The sequence below is a fragment of the Punica granatum genome, chromosome 1 (assembly GCF_007655135.1).
Source record: "Punica granatum isolate Tunisia-2019 chromosome 1, ASM765513v2, whole genome shotgun sequence".
Taxonomy (NCBI): domain Eukaryota; kingdom Viridiplantae; phylum Streptophyta; class Magnoliopsida; order Myrtales; family Lythraceae; genus Punica; species Punica granatum.
Window position 1 is genome coordinate 27,284,843 of NC_045127.1, and position 15,468 is coordinate 27,300,310.

Here is a 15,468-nt window from a genome sequence, read left to right on the forward strand (position 1 = left end):
TATGCTCAAAAGTCGCGGGTACTTCTCGAAAGAATAGCTCTGAACTTGATCTTTAAATATTCCTTGTGAACTCATGTCTGTATAGCTGAGATATATCTTGACTCTAATACTTAACCGAATCCAATACTCAGTTGGAGCTTGAGGAATAATTGATCATGTCGCTGATTTAATGTGGAACTTGACCAATGGGGAACCTGAGGTGCTTCCCTCTACTCAAATCTTAATGTATTATAATAATTATGTATAGATTTCGAAACGTATACTTAAGTCCCAAGCTTATTCTTTAATCAAGCACAAAGAAATTAATGAACATCAACCTCTAAAAACTCTTAGCAATATGTTAGTGAAGTATTAAAAGTTTCTCATAAGTAAATGGGGCAATTAAGATTGAAACTAATCGAATAACTAACATAACAACTAAACGAGGAAGTCACAATCAAAACTCAAGCACATCTGCTTCCAATTCAATTCACCTTTGTTCTGAAGCCCCAATTTAGGTCTTGCCTTTCACTTCTTCAATTTAATAATCCACTAAATCAATCTATGAACAAGTCCCTCTCTTACTTAGTTCAGAGAAAAAGTAAAATTCCAATAAATTAATCTATCTACTTTCCGATTTTATTCTTCGATTTGCTCATTCCATCGAATTCGCAGGAATACACATTCAGACACAAGAAGAAATCAAATCGTTATCACATACACAACACTTCCATAGCAACTGATTTCAAGCCTAAATTACTACTTAAGGTCATTCTTTAAATTTTCAACTCCAATAAGTCTTCTAAACAATCAAAATAAAACACATAGCCTACGCTTTCTATTTATGGGTCTCATCTATCCTTACTCCGCTTCAGATCGAATCGTTAACCAATTTATAGAGAAGGAACGTGATTTAAGAAAAAGGAGAACCTGATTAATAGGAACTCAGCACATACATCATATAACAATAATTTAGCTGTCAGGACCCGAAATTTCGATAGAATTTTCCTAAATTTCATCAATAGCCCTTATCAGAACCACATCATCATTCCTATAAAATTTGCTTTCCATAACTCTCAAAAATATATAACCAATCCAGCAATATCTAATACACACACACACACAGATATATATATATATATATATCTCAAAAGGGAGTAACTTTTCTCAACCACATCACTAACCCACTAAACAAAAATTTCAGGTCGTAACATGTTCAAATACATTCTGTACAAGGAGAATACTTATCAAATAACTAAGACTTCTACCTAGTCCTCCAAGCTGATCCCCGATATCAAAAAGTGGTTCCTCCGTGCAATCGGAAGCTTATCTGGAAAAATGTATGTAGGGTGTGAGCTGCATCTCAGTGAGCACTAAATTCCAAAGCAAAATGAATAATATTAAGTGATAAATATATTTTAGACAATCAAATATTCATATAGACAGTAGTAGCATAATCAAATATTCACCCACACGACATATTAGACAATACATACAAATGATTACTAAGTGCATTCATCAACAATCAATTGCCCATATAACCATATAAACTATTATTAGAATTAACCATTAACCATCATTTTGCACTCATAACCTAACTAAATCAAATTAGCAAACAACACGGCTTCCATACAATAATTCAGACAATCATATTAATCATCACATTTACAGCAATCAAACCAAACGAACAATATACAACACAAGCAAATCAATATAGCCATAGGGTTGCATTCCCTCGCAACAGAGTTGCAATGGTACCGTGACCCCGTACTTCTCGCACATATCATTCTCAACTCCCAATATTCATATCTCATAAGCGAGGGCCGCCTATTAACCTCTGGCGGTAAGAGTTGACCTCAATTTGTATTCCGCCGGGTCTTAGCGGCCGATCAAGTCCCTTTTTCTATTCCGCGGGGTCCAGCGGCCGATCAAGCCCCTGTTTATATTCCGCCGGGTCCAGCGGCCGATCATGCCCGTCTTTATATTCCGCCGGATCCAGCGGCCGATTAGGCCCTATTTGTATTCCGCTGGGTCCAGCGGCCCATCTGGCCCATTTTGTAATCCGCCGGGTCCAACGGTCCCATGACTATAGTCAAACCACAATCAAAATAATGATCAGTTGTAACCATACCATCATTATACCCAAGCATAATCACAATCACATCACAATGACAGCACATTACCATCACATATCTTATACACAACCAGTAAACACAATCACACCGCATTATCTCAAATCAAAGTGAAACATACAAGACAATGCCTCTCAAATTCCATCACGGAACATAGCACGACCAATTCCTTAATCTAACTATCACAATATTCATCTTAACAATTCATATAATTAGAACGCATCATTTCACAAAGGACTAGAATATTCACATAACATACATACACACACACACATATATATATCATTTCACAATGGAATAAAGTACTCACCTAATACCAAAAATGGTTCACCGACTTCACCTTCTGGGTGCACCATCGATGTCGTCAGCTCCTATTAATCATGAATATAGCCCGAAAAACAAGTTATGCCTAACAATCATTTTCTCCCTTTTACTTCCTATCAATTTCTCATCAATAGTTAATCTCACATTCAAAGAAATAACTAATTAAACATCATTATTGTCCTAACTTGCAGTAATAGTCGACCCTTCAAGCTTACTTCAATCACAACTAGAATAAGAGATAAAATGACTTAAAGACACCCACTCACCCAAGGCAACACAAATCAAGGAAGAACTTCAAATTTAATAGCTACTAGAGCAAAAGTCGATCAACAAAAGAGAAATCTTATTCGGTTACCAGCAGGACATCTCAATTCAGAAAAATAAATCTCATATTAGCTCTTAACCAGCAGCACTAACGAGACAAGAAAAATCTCAACTAACACTTAAACGTGCAACTAATTTAACTAATTATAAACTCAACCTCTTCATCAAAATTATTCAACTGTTGTTTCTTCTCGTTTCTTCTCCTCTTGCTCAAGGACACACAAAACAAAGAAAGAGAAACAAAAGAATCGGGGCAAATGCAAATATAAGAAAATGGAACGAGTTCAAGATAAGTTAACAAAAATGAGTTCCAAGATACTCAAATCAACTCTGATTTTCGATTCAAATGCCGCTTAATTCAACTATGGAATACCCAAAATGACATGAAAAGCTGGGGAGAATGACCTCAAAGCGTATACGAACGAAGACAACTTACCATATGCTGTGAAAGTGACCGAAACGAGCCTCTATAGGCCTCACACATGACTGGACAGCATGCAAGGTTATGTAAATCTATCTTACGGAGTCCTAAATATAAGTAATCAGTCCTCTAGAAGCATCTATAATTTATGTTAGTCTATGCTCCAACTCAGAAAAGATTTAACAATCTTTCAAGGCAAGAAACATAATTAATGAGGAGACCAAATGGAGAAATGAATTCAAGAACTCATATTTAGACCAAAATTTGCTATTAAATATGGAAATAACGCAAACCACATTTGCCAACACCTTGAATACTTGACATTTCATATTAACCATACGTGCCACACGAAGGGAAATATTATCCGTAATCTCATCCCGATAAAGCAATGAAATCTATGATTTTCCCCTTTCCGTTATATCGGCATTGAAGCACAATCCCGAGTTACACTTACTTGCAACATTTCTTCATTTCCCGGAACCGCCAATTAAAGCAAATTAAGTACCACGACAAGATATTTCTAGACGTCAATACTTGCACCAATCTCTGAATAAAACCGATCACTCAATGGATAATCCGTCTATTCGCCTTCCCATATCTGCCATATTGCAATCAAGCTCAATATATTACTCAAAATCGGACTCCATCCATCAGATTATGAATCCCGGCAAGAAAAGAAAAAATAGCTAAATAGGAAATATTATGGACTACACCGGGCTACCAGACAAAGCATAAATGATGATCTACGAATGTAGAGGAGAATCAACACTAATATGACATGCGGATTGTGAGGAGGGAAGGAGAAGGAGATGCATGCAGTTGAGATGCAAAGCAGACATGACGAGAGCTCACATCTCAATAGGAAGCAGAGTCAACAAGGATCCGATTAAAGAGAGGACCCCTTACCTTAGGCCAACCTTGTTCCATTCGTCCATCTTCTTCCGCTTCCCTAACTTTTATCTCGAGCTTAGCCTCTCTCTTGCTCAACGCCCGTCCCGATCTCTCAACTTCTATCTCTCTCTCTCGTTCTCTCAAGCTCTGTTTCCCTCGTTTTCCCCTCAGCCCAGAACAGAGCTAAAAGAAAAGAAAAAGAAAGAAAAAGGAAGAACAAATGAAATGGTCAAGTAATGGCGTTGGGATGGATTTCGAGGGAAACTGAGGGCCACGTGGGGCCCTTCTACCCCTCCCTTTCTTTTTTTTTTGTGCAACAACTTATATATATATATATATATTATATAATATATACGTGTGTGTATATATATATATAGATATACGTACACGTATATTTAAAAAAATATCCGGTCTTACAATCTCCCCCACTAATAAAAATTTCGTCCTCGAAATTTGTTTGAGGAACCAGAAAAGATTATTAAAGTTCACAACACCCTCATAGGTCATCAAACTTCCATTGACCCCAAATCTTATAAAATATCTAAATCTATATCTCCAAAGCCACCATGAAGAAAATGATTAAAAGTTCCTAGCAAGGCAACCAATTTTTTTTTTTTTAACCCGAAGATCAAATAAGCTGACCTGCACTTAATTGCACCTCTCAATGTAAAATAATTCTCAGGGCTTCTAGCAGTGTTTTTGATAGAAATCAATACCTCTAATATTCCTGAGTCTGAATTCCGAAAACTTGTCCAAAACCTAATTAATCGAATTCCTGCCATGTCGCTCTGTTATACAAATTGAAATAAACTCCAAATCTACCTTAGATGATCAAAAGATTGATATATGCCCCTGCCGATGGTAGAATTGGCCAGTAGCACTTGAGATTATGATAAAATAATAAATCCATCCAAAGTATAATGCTACACTTGATGATTCAGAATAATTAAATTCATGCCACAATCACGTAGCACTAATAATTAGAATAATGTACCCATGATGAAATCGATGATAAGTATAATAACTTAGGTCCTAAATTACTCTTTCCATCAGATATAGCACAGAGATACTACAACGAAGAATAGTTCAGCGAAAGATGAACAGTAGACCATATTATTAGCCATTAAGGAATACCCTTGTCAACCACCATCAGATATAAACCACTTGTAACCCCATAAAATAAAGTAGTATATATATTCGAAGAGGTTTGCAGTAACTTATGGGAAGAAAACCCGTGGAACCTGATCTGCAGAATCTAAAATACCTGTCGACCACTCATCCTCTATAATTCCATACTTGAATAGTGTTCTAAGCATACGAAATACCATGGTCGAATTTTGTAGGAACTTAAACCTGTGGGGAACCTGAGGTGCTTTTCACTTACCAACTCATTTACTATGCAACATTCATGCAAATATTAACACGCTAAGTCCTATACGTATTCATCAACTGAGGCATAAATTGTTAACAAGCATATCTAAGTCACTCCATTTGTTCTCCTAACAAATCCAAAGCATAAATAACTCGCGTGCTTAACGAGCATGGAATTCAAAGAAATCCTACCAAAATCTCCACAATTATCAAAAATTTCTCAGGGATCAAGCATCAACTTAAATCTACAGGATCTCCTAACCTAGGCTCTGATACCAAAATTGTCACGACTCGAAATTTCGATAGAACTTTTCCTAAATTTCATCAATAGCCCTTATCAGAACCACATCACTATTCCTATAAAATTTGCTTTCCATAACTCTCAAAAATATATAACCAATCCAGCAATATCTAATACACACACACACACACACACACACACACACACAAATATATATATATCTCAAAAGGGAGTAACTTTTCTCAACCACATCACTAACCCACTAAATAAAAATTTCAGGTCGTAACATGTTCAAATACATTCTGTACAAGGAGAATACTTATCAAATAACTAAGACTTCTACCTAGTCCTCCAAGCTGATCCCCGATATCAAAAAGTGGTTCCTCCGTGCAATCGAAAGCTTATCTGGAAAAATGTATGCAGGGTGTGAGCTGCATCTCAGTGAGCACTAAATTCCAAAGTAAAATGAATAATATTAAGTGATAAATATATTTTAGACAATCAAATATTCATATAGACAGTAGTAGCATAAGCAAATATTCACCCACACGACATATTAGACAATACATACAAATGATTACTAAGTGCATTCATCAACAATCAATTGCCCATATAACCATATAAACTATTATTAGAATTAACCATTAACCAACATCATTTTGCACTCATAACCTAACTAAATCAAATTAGCAAACAACACGGCTTCCATACAATAATTCAGACAATCATATTAATCATCACATTTACAGCAATCAAACCAAACGAACAATATACAACACAAGCAAATCAATATAGCCATAGGGTTGCATTCCCTCGCAACAGAGTTGCAATGGTACCGTGACCCCGCACTTCTCGCACATATCATTCTCAACTCCAAATATCCATATCTCATAAGCGGGGGCCGCCTATTAACCTCTGGCGGTAAGAGTTGACCTCAATTTGTATTCCGCCGGGTCTTAGCGGCCGATCAAGTCCCTTTTTCTATTCCGCGGGGTCCAGCGGCCGATCAGGCCCCTGTTTATATTCCGCCGGGTCCAGCGGCCGATCATGCCCCTCTTTATATTCCGCCGGATCCAGCGGCCGATCAGGCCCTATTTGTATTCCGCTGGGTCCAGCAGCCAATCTGGCCCATTTTGTAATCCGCCGGGTCCAGCTGTCCCATGGCTATAGTCAAACCACAATCAAAATAATGATCAGTTGTAACCATATCATCATTATACCCAAGCATAATCACAATCACATCACAATGGCAGCACATTACCATCACATATCTTATACACAACCAGTAAACACAATCACACCGCATTATCTCAAATCAAAGTGAAACATACAAGACAATGCCTCTCAAATTCCATCACGGAACATAGCACGACCAATTCCTTAATCTAACTCTCACAATATTCATCTTAACAATTCATATAATTAGAACGCATCATTTCACAAAGAACTAGAATATTCACATAACATACATACACACACACATATATATATATCATTTCACAATGGAATAAAGTACTCACCTAATACCAAAAATGGTTCACCGACTTCACCTTCTGGGTGCACCATCGATGTCATCAGCTCCTATTAATCATGAATATAGCCCGAAAAACAAGTTATGCCTAACAATCATTTTCTCCCTTTTACTTCCTATCAATTTCTCATCAATAGTTAATCTCACATTCAAAGAAATAACTAATTAAACATCATTATTGTCCTAACTTGCAGTAATAGTCGACCCTTCAAGCTTACTTCAATCACAACTAGAATAAGAGATAAAATGACATAAAGACACCCACTCACCCAAGGCAACACAAATCAAGGAAGAGCTTCAAATTTAATAGCTACTAGAGCAAAAGTCGATCAACAAAAGAGAAATCTTATTCGGTTACCAGCAGGACATCTCAATTCAGAAAAATAAATCTCATATTAGCTCTTAACCAGCAGCACTAACGAGACAAGAAAAATCTCAACTAACACTTAAACGTGCAACTAATTTAACTAATTATAAACTCAACCTCTTCATCAAAATTATTCAACTGTTGTTTCTTCTCGTTTCTTCTCCTCTTGCTCAAGGACACACAAAACAAAGAAAGAGAAACAAAAGAATCGGGGCAAATGCAAATATAAGAAAATGGAATGAGTTCAAGATAACTTAACAAAAATGAGTTCCAAGATACTCAAATCAACTCTGATTTTCGATTCAAATGCCGCTTAATTCAACTATGGAATACCCAAAATGACATGAAAAGCTGGGGAGAATGACCTCAAAGCGTATACGAACGAAGACAACTTACCATATGCTGTGAAAGTGACCGAAACGAGCCTCTATAGGCCTCACACATGACTGGACAGCATGCAAGGTTATGTAAATCTATCTTACGGAGTCCTAAATATAAGTAATCAGTCCTCTAGAAGCATCTATAATTTATGTTAGTCTATGCTCCAACTCAGAAAAGATTTAACAATCTTTCAAGGCAAGAAACATAATTAATGAGGAGACCAAATGGAGAAATGAATTCAAGAACTCATATTTAGACCAAAATTTGCTATTAAATATGGAAATAACGCAAACCACATTTGCCAACACCTTGAATACTTGACATTTCATATTAACCATACGTGCCACACGAAGGGAAATATTATCCGTAATCTCTTCACGATAAAGCAATGAAATCTATGATTTTCCCCTTTCCGTTATATCGGCATTGAAGCACAATCCCGAGTTACACTTACTTGCAACATTTCTTCATTTCCCGGAACCGCCAATTAAAGCAAATTAAGTACCACGACAAGATATTTCTAGACGTCAATACTTGCACCAATCTCTGAATAAAACCGATCACTCAATGGATAATCCGTCTATTCCCCTTCCCATATCTGCCATATTGCAATCAAGCTCAATATATTACTCAAAATCGGACTCCATCCATCAGATTATGAATCCCGGCAAGAAAAGAAAAAATAGCTAAATAGGAAATATTATAGACTACACCGGGCTACCAGACAAAGCATAAATGATGATCTACGAATGTAGAGGAGAATCTACACTAATATGACATGCGGATTGTGAGGAGGGAAGGGGAAGGAGATGCATGCAGTTGAGATGCAAAGCAGACATGACGAGAGCTCACATCTCAATAGGAAGCAGAGTCAACAAGGATCCGATTAAAGAGAGGACCCCTTACCTTAGGCCAACCTTGTTCCATTCGTCCATCTTCTTCCGCTTCCCTAACTTTTATCTCGAGCTTAGCCTCTCTCTTGCTCAACGCCCGTCCCGATCTCTCAACTTCTATCTCTCTCTCTCGTTCTCTCAAGCTCTGTTTCCCTCGTTTTCCCCTCAGCCCAGAACAGAGCTAAAAGAAAAGAAAAAGAAAGAAAAAGGAAGAACAAATGAAATGGTCAAGTAATGGCGGTGGGATGGATTTCGAGGGAAACTGAGGGCCACGTGGGGCCCTTCTACCCCTCCCTTTCTTTTTTTTTTTGTGCAACAACTTATATATATATATATATTATATAATATATACGTGTGTGTATATATATATATATATATATACGTACACGTATGTTTAAAAAAATATCCGGTCTTACAATCTCACCCACTAATAAAAATTTCGTCCTCGAAATTTATTTGAGGAACCAGAAAAGATTATTAAAGTTCACAACACCCTCATAGGTCATCAAACTTCCATTGACCCCAAATCTTATAAAATATCTAAATCTATATCTCCAAAGCCACCATGAAGAAAATGATTAAAAGTTCCTAGCAAGGCAACCAATTTTTTTTTTTTAACCCGAAGATCAAATAAGCTGACCTGCACTTAATTGCACCTCTCAATGTAAAATAATTCTCAGGGCTTCTAGCAGTGTTTTTGATAGAAATCAATACCTCTAATATTCCTGAGTCTGAATTCCGAAAACTTGTCCAAAACCTAATTAATCGAATTCCTGCCATGTCGCTCTGTTATACAAATTGAAATAAACTCCAAATCTACCTTAGATGATCAAAAGATTGATATATGCCCCTGCCGATGGTAGAATTGGCCAGTAGCACTTGAGATTATGATAAAATAATAAATCCATCCAAAGTATAATGCTACACTTGATGATTCAGAATAATTAAATTCATGCCACAATCACGTAGCACTAATAATTAGAATAATGTACCCATGATGAAATCGATGATAAGTATAATAACTTAGGTCCTAAATTACTCTTTCCATCAGATATAGCACAGAGATACTACAACGAAGAATAGTTCAGCGAAAGATGAACAATAGACCATATTATTAGCCATTAAGGAATACCCTTGTCAACCACCATCAGATATAAACCACTTGTAACCCCATAAAATAAAGTAGTATATATATTCGAAGTGATTTGCAGTAACTTATGGGAAGAAAACCCGTGGAACCTGATCTGCAGAATCTAAAATACCTGTCGACCACTCATCCTCTATAATTCCATACTTGAATAGTGTTCTAAGCATACGAAATACCATGGTCGAATTTTGTAGGAACTTAAACCTGTGGGGAACCTGAGGTGCTTTTCACTTACCAACTCATTTACTATGCAACATTCATGCAAATATTAACACGCTAAGTCCTATACGTATTCATCAACTGAGGCATAAATTGTTAACAAGCATATCTAAGTCACTCCATTTGTTCTCCTAACAAATCCAAAGCATAAATAACTCGCGTGCTTAACGAGCATGGAATTCAAAGAAATCCTACCAAAATCTCCACAATTATCAAAAATTTCTCAGGGATCAAGCATCAACTTAAATCTACAGGATCTCCTAACCTAGGCTCTGATACCAAAATTGTCACGACTCGAAATTTCGATAGAACTTTTACTAAATTTCATCAATAGCCCTTATCAGAACCACATCACTATTCCTATAAAATTTGCTTTCCATAACTCTCAAAAATATATAACCAATCCAGCAATATCTAATGCACACACACACACACACACACACACACACACACAAATATATATATATCTCAAAAGGGAGTAACTTTTCTCAACCACATCACTAACCCACTAAATAAAAATTTCAGGTCGTAACATGTTCAAATACATTCTGTACAAGGAGAATACTTATCAAATAACTAAGACTTCTACCTAGTCCTCCAAGCTGATCCCCGATATCAAAAAGTGGTTCCTCCGTGCAATCGAAAGCTTATCTGGAAAAATGTATGTAGGGTGTGAGCTGCATCTCAGTGAGCACTAAATTCCAAAGTAAAATGAATAATATTAAGTGATAAATATATTTTAGACAATCAAATATTCATATAGACAGTAGTAGCATAAGCAAATATTCACCCACACGACATATTAGACAATACATACAAATGATTACTAAGTGCATTCATCAACAATCAATTGCCCATATAACCATATAAACTATTATTAGAATTAACCATTAACCAACATCATTTTGCACTCATAACCTAACTAAATCAAATTAGCAAACAACACGGCTTCCATATAATAATTCAGACAATCATATTAATCATCACATTTACAGCAATCAAACCAAACGAACAATATACAACACAAGCAAATCAATATAGCCATAGGGTTGCATTCCCTCGCAACAGAGTTGCAATGGTACCGTGACCCCGCACTTCTCACACATATCATTCTCAACTCCCAATATCCATATCTCATAAGCGGGGGCCGCCTATTAACCTCTGGCGGTAAGAGTTGACCTCAATTTGTATTCCGCCGGGTCTTAGCGGCCGATCAAGTCCCTTTTTCTATTCCGCGGGGTCCAGCGGCCGATCAGGCCCCTGTTTATATTCCGCCGGGTCCAGCGGCCGATCATGCCCCTCTTTATATTCCGCCGGATCCAGCGGCCGATCAGGCCCTATTTGTATTCCGCCGGATCCAGCGGCCGATCTGGCCCATTTTGTAATCCGCCGGGTCCAGCTGTCCCATGGCTATAGTCAAACCACAATCAAAATAATGATCAGTTGTAACCATATCATCATTATACCCAAGCATAATCACAATCACATCACAATGGCAGCACATTACCATCACATATCTTATACACAACCAGTAAACACAATCACACCGCATTATCTCAAATCAAAGTGAAACATACAAGACAATGCCTCTCAAATTCCATCACGGAACATAGCACGACCAATTCCTTAATCTAACTCTCACAATATTCATCTTAACAATTCATATAATTAGAACGCATCATTTCACAAAGAACTAGAATATTCACATAACATACATACACACACACATATATATATATCACTTCACAATGGAATAAAGTACTCACCTAATACCAAAAATGGTTCACCGACTTCACCTTCTGGGTGCACCATCGATGTCATCAGCTCCTATTAATCATGAATATAGCCCGAAAAACAAGTTATGCCTAACAATCATTTTCTCCCTTTTACTTCCTATCAATTTCTCATCAATAGTTAATCTCACATTCAAAGAAATAACTAATTAAACATCATTATTGTCCTAACTTGCAGTAATAGTCGACCCTTCAAGCTTACTTCAATCACAACTAGAATAAGAGATAAAATGACATAAAGACACCCACTCACCCAAGGCAACACAAATCAAGGAAGAACTTCAAATTTAATAGCTACTAGAGCAAAAGTCGATCAACAAAAGAGAAATCTTATTCGGTTACCAGCAGGACATCTCAATTCAGAAAAATAAATCTCATATTAGCTCTTAACTAGCAGCACTAACGAGACAAGAAAAATCTCAACTAACACTTAAACGTGCAACTAATTTAACTAATTATAAACTCAACCTCTTCATCAAAATTATTCAACTGTTGTTTCTTCTCGTTTCTTCTCCTCTTGCTCAAGGACACACAAAACAAAGAAACAGAAACAAAAGAATCGGGGCAAATGCAAATATAAGAAAATGGAACGAGTTCAAGATAAGTTAACAAAAATGAGTTCCAAGATACTCAAATCAACTCTGATTTTCGATTCAAATGCCGCTTAATTCAACTATGGAATACCCAAAATGACATGAAAAGCTGGGGAGAATGACCTCAAAGCGTATACGAACGAAGACAACTTACCATATGCTGTGAAAGTGACCGAAACGAGCCTCTATAGGCCTCACACATGACTGGACAGCATGCAAGGTTATGTAAATCTATCTTACGGAGTCCTAAATATAAGTAATCAGTCCTCTAGAAGCATCTATAATTTATGTTAGTCTATGCTCCAACTCAGAAAAGATTTAACAATCTTTCAAGGCAAGAAACATAATTAATGAGGAGACCAAATGGAGAAATGAATTCAAGAACTCATATTTAGACCATAATTTGCTATTAAATATGGAAATAACGCAAACCACATTTGCCAACACCTTGAATACTTGACATTTCATATTAACCATACGTGCCACACGAAGGGAAATATTATCCGTAATCTCATCCCGATAAAGCAATGAAATCTATGATTTTCCCCTTTCCGTTATATCGGCATTGAAGCACAATCCCGAGTTACACTTACTTGCAGCATTTCTTCATTTCCCGGAACCGCCAATTAAAGCAAATTAAGTACCACGACAAGATATTTCTAGACGTCAATACTTGCACCAATCTCTGAATAAAACCGATCACTCAATGGATAATCCGTCTATTCCCCTTCCCATATCTGCCATATTGCAATCAAGCTCAATATATTACTCAAAATCGGACTCCATCCATCAGATTATGAATCCCGGCAAGAAAAGAAAAAATAGCTAAATAGGAAATATTATGGACTACACCGGGCTACCAGACAAAGCATAAATGATGATCTACGAATGTAGAGGAGAATCTACACTAATATGACATGCGGATTGTGAGGAGGGAAGGAGAAGGAGATGCATGCAGTTGAGATGCAAAGCAGACATGACGAGAGCTCACATCTCAATAGGAAGCAGAGTCAACAAGGATCCGATTAAAGAGAGGACCCCTTACCTTAGGCCAACCTTGTTCCATTCGTCCATCTTCTTCCGCTTCCCTAACTTTTATCTCGAGCTTAGCCTCTCTCTTGCTCAACGCCCGTCCCGATCTCTCAACTTCTATCTCTCTTTCTCGTTCTCTCAAGCTCTGTTTCCCTCGTTTTCCCCTCAGCCCAGAACAGAGCAAAAAGAAAAGAAAAAGAAAGAAAAAGGAAGAACAAATGAAATGGTCAAGTAATGGCGGTGGGATGGATTTCGAGGGAAATTGAGGGCCACGTGGGGCCCTTCTACCCCTCCCTTTGTTTTTTTTTTTGTGCAACAACTTATATATATATATATATATATACACGTATATATTATATACGTGTATATATATATATATAGATATACGTACGTGTATGTTTAAAAAAATTTCCGGTCTTACATTAGCCAAAGGCAAAATCGAGTCTTCTTTATATATATATATATATATATATATATACCTTATCGTCAAGAATTCAATAAATCATATTTTTTATGTTATTCTTAACCCCCAAATTATCCTTATCCGACTTTCTTCCTATTCTGAGCTCCTAATCAGGCTATCAATCACTTTGCTTCTTTCAAGAATAACAACCCTCTCAAACATAAGTCAAGTCAACTTATAATTATACAAGAATATTAGTATACACGGCCAAAAGTCTATATTTTCATTGTTCACCAGAGAAAGAAGAAGATTACAAACATGATAGCAATTATTTAATTCAATTGGAGATCCAAACAATATTCCGACAAACGAAATCAAATATACATGCTCAAAGAATTGCAAGAACTTGTCACGACCCGAAATTTCGATAGAACTTTTCCTAAATTTCATCAATAGCCCTTATCAGAACCACATCACTATTCCTATAAAATTTGCTTTCCATAACTCTAAAAAATATATAAACAATCCAGCAATATCTAATATATACACACACACACACATATATATATATATATATGTATATATATCTCAAAAGGGAGTAACTTTTCTCAACCACATCACTAACCAACTAAACAAAAATTTCAGGTCGTAACATGTTCAAATACATTATGTACAAGGAGAATACTTATCAAATAACTAAGACTTCTACCTAGTCCTCCAAGCTGATCCCCGATATCAAAAAGTGGTTCCTCCGTGGAATCGGAAGCTTATCTGGAAAAATGTATGGAGGGTGTGAGCTGCATTTCAGTGAGCACTAAATTCCAAAGCAAAATGAATAATATTAAGTGATAAATATATTTTAGACTATCAAATATTCATATAGACAGTAGTAGCATAAGCAAATATTCACCCACACGACATATTAGACAATACATACAAATGATTACTAAGTCCATTCATCAACAATCAATTGCCCTTATAACCATATAAACTATTATTAGAATTTACCATTAACCAACATCATTTTGCACTCATAACCTAACTAAATCAAATTAGCAAACAACACGGCTTCCATACAATAATTCAGACAATCATATTAATCATCACAATTACAGCAATCCAACCAAACAAACAATATACAACACAACCAAATCAATATAGCCATAAGGTTGCATTTCCTTGCAACAGAGTTGCAACGGTACCGTGACCCTGCACTTCTCGCACATATCATTCTCAACTCCTAATATCCATATCTCATAAGCGGGGGCCGCTTATTAACCTCTGGCGGTAAGAGTTGACCTCAATTTGTATTCCACCGGGTCTTAGCAGCCGATCAAGTCCGTTTTTCTATTCCGCCGGGTCCAGCGGCCGATCAAGCCCCTGTTTATATTCCGCCGGGTCCAGCGGCCGATCATGCCCCTATTTA

The 15,468-nt window shown here is 36.7% G+C and overlaps 3 long non-coding RNA genes across 5 annotated transcripts; all 3 read right to left on the reverse strand.

Annotated features, from left to right (window-relative positions):
* Positions 1-1,026: 1,026 nt before the first annotated feature.
* Positions 1,027-4,343, reverse strand: LOC116197590. The gene is made up of 3 exons (XR_004155065.1): positions 4,087-4,343; positions 2,422-2,482; positions 1,027-1,309 (listed from the first exon to the last, which is right to left on the reverse strand). It is a non-coding gene; the product is annotated as an uncharacterized LOC116197590 (long non-coding RNA).
* A 1,451-nt stretch (positions 4,344-5,794) lies between these two features.
* Positions 5,795-9,151, reverse strand: LOC116197321. 2 transcript variants are annotated; one of them, XR_004155022.1, is made up of 3 exons: positions 8,869-9,150; positions 7,204-7,264; positions 5,795-6,088 (listed from the first exon to the last, which is right to left on the reverse strand). It is a non-coding gene; the product is annotated as an uncharacterized LOC116197321 (long non-coding RNA). The 2 variants fall into 2 exon arrangements; XR_004155023.1 differs by lacking the exon at positions 5,795-6,088 and adding an exon at positions 6,800-6,847 and having other exon boundaries at positions 8,869-9,151.
* A 1,425-nt stretch (positions 9,152-10,576) lies between these two features.
* LOC116197443 lies at positions 10,577-13,889 on the reverse strand. 2 transcript variants are annotated; one of them, XR_004155042.1, is made up of 3 exons: positions 13,653-13,887; positions 11,988-12,048; positions 10,577-10,872 (listed from the first exon to the last, which is right to left on the reverse strand). It is a non-coding gene; the product is annotated as an uncharacterized LOC116197443 (long non-coding RNA). The 2 variants fall into 2 exon arrangements; XR_004155043.1 differs by lacking the exon at positions 10,577-10,872 and adding an exon at positions 11,584-11,631 and having other exon boundaries at positions 13,653-13,889.
* Between the last annotated feature and the right edge of the window lie 1,579 nt (positions 13,890-15,468).